Source organism: Lampetra planeri, unplaced genomic scaffold (assembly GCF_965212315.1).
Source record: "Lampetra planeri unplaced genomic scaffold, kcLamPlan1.2.h2 scaffold_2103, whole genome shotgun sequence".
In the NCBI taxonomy this organism is placed as follows: Eukaryota; Metazoa; Chordata; class Hyperoartia; order Petromyzontiformes; family Petromyzontidae; genus Lampetra; species Lampetra planeri.
In genome coordinates this window covers 12501-14179 of record NW_027614865.1, presented here as the reverse complement: position 1 = coordinate 14179, position 1679 = coordinate 12501, and the positions used below count along the sequence as shown (strand labels likewise).

Below are 1679 nucleotides of genomic sequence, written 5' to 3'. Positions count from 1 at the left end.
CCCCCGTCTCCCCCCCACAATGCACCTCTCCCTGTCTCCCACAATTCACCTCTCCCCATCTCTCTGCCTCCCCTGTCTCCCCCCCACAATGCACCTCTCCCTGTCTCCCACAATTCACCTCTCCCCATCTCTCTACCTCCCCCGTCTCCCCCCCACAATGCACCTCTCCCTGTCTCCCACAATTCACCTCTCCCCATCTCTCTGCCTCCCCCGCCTCCCCCCCACAATGCACCTCTCCCTGTCTCCCACAATTCACCTCTCCCCATCTCTCTGCCTCCCCCGTCCCCCCCCCACAATGCACCTCTCCCTGTCTCCCACAATTCACCTCTCCCCATCTCTCTACCTCCCCCGTCTCTTCCCCACAATGCACCTCTCCCTGTCTCCCACAATTCACCTCTCCCCATCTCTCTGCCTCCCCCGTCTCCCCCCCACAATGCACCTCTCCCTGTCTCCCACAATTCACCTCTCCCCATCTCTCTGCCTCCCCCGTCTCCCCCCCACAATGCACCTCTCCCTGTCTCCCACAATTCACCTCTCCCCATCTCTCTGCCTCCCCTGTCTCCCCCCCACAATGCACCTCTCCCTGTCTCCCACAATTCACCTCTCCCCATCTCTCTACCTCCCCCGTCTCCCCCCCCCACAATGCACCTCTCCCTGTCTCCCACAATTCACCTCTCCCCATCTCTCTGCCTCCCCCGTCTCCCCCCCACAATGCACCTCTCCCTGTCTCCCACAATTCACCTCTCCCCATCTCTCTACCTCCCCCGTCTCCCCCCCACAATGCACCTCTCCCTGTCTCCCACAATTCACCTCTCCCCATCTCTCTGCCTCCCCCGTCTCCCCCCCACAATGCACCTCTCCCTGTCTCCCACAATTCACCTCTCCCCATCTCTCTGCCTCCCCCGCCTCCCCCCCACAATGCACCTCTCCCTGTCTCCCACAATTCACCTCTCCCCATCTCTCTGCCTCCCCCGCCTCCCCCCCACAATGCACCTCTCCCTGTCTCCCACAATTCACCTCTCCCCATCTCTCTGCCTCCCCCGTCCTTCCCCCACAATGCACCTCTCCCTGTCTCCCACAATTCACCTCTCCCCATCTCTCTGCCTCCCCCGTCTCCCCCCCCCCACAATGCACCTCTCCCTGTCTCCCACAATTCACCTCTCCCCATCTCTCTGCCTCCCCCGTCTCCCCCCACAATGCACCTCTCCCTGTCTCCCACAATTCACCTCTCCCCATCTCTCTGCCTCCCCTGTCTCCCCCCCACAATGCACCTCTCCCTGTCTCCCACAATTCACCTCTCCCCATCTCTCTACCTCCCCCGTCTCCCCCCCCCCACAATGCACCTCTCCCTGTCTCCCACAATTCACCTCTCCCCATCTCTCTGCCTCCCCTGTCTCCCCCCCACAATGCACCTCTCCCTGTCTCCCACAATTCACCTCTCCCCATCTCTCTACCTCCCCCGTCTCCCCCCCCCCCCCACAATGCACCTCTCCCTGTCTCCCACAATTCACCTCTCCCCATCTCTCTACCTCCCCCGTCTCCCCCCCACAATGCACCTCTCCCTGTCTCCCACAATGCACCAGCTTCCTGTGGAGGCGACGTCTGCTCATCGTGTCTGCCGCGTCCGGTGAAGACGCGGCCTACGAGCAGCAGCTGCACGCACTGCAAGGACAGGGCTG

General features: G+C 62.3%; 1 long non-coding RNA gene across 1 annotated transcript in view; it reads left to right on the top strand.

Moving 5' to 3' along the window:
* The first annotated feature begins 1587 nt into the window (after nt 1–1587).
* The window catches only part of LOC144740386 (uncharacterized), a 10917-nt gene continuing 10825 nt past the window's right edge, over nt 1588–1679 (top strand). The window contains exon 1 of the long non-coding RNA XR_013589631.1: nt 1588–1679. This exon is cut by the window's right edge and continues 8 nt beyond it. This is a non-coding gene — a long non-coding RNA (uncharacterized LOC144740386).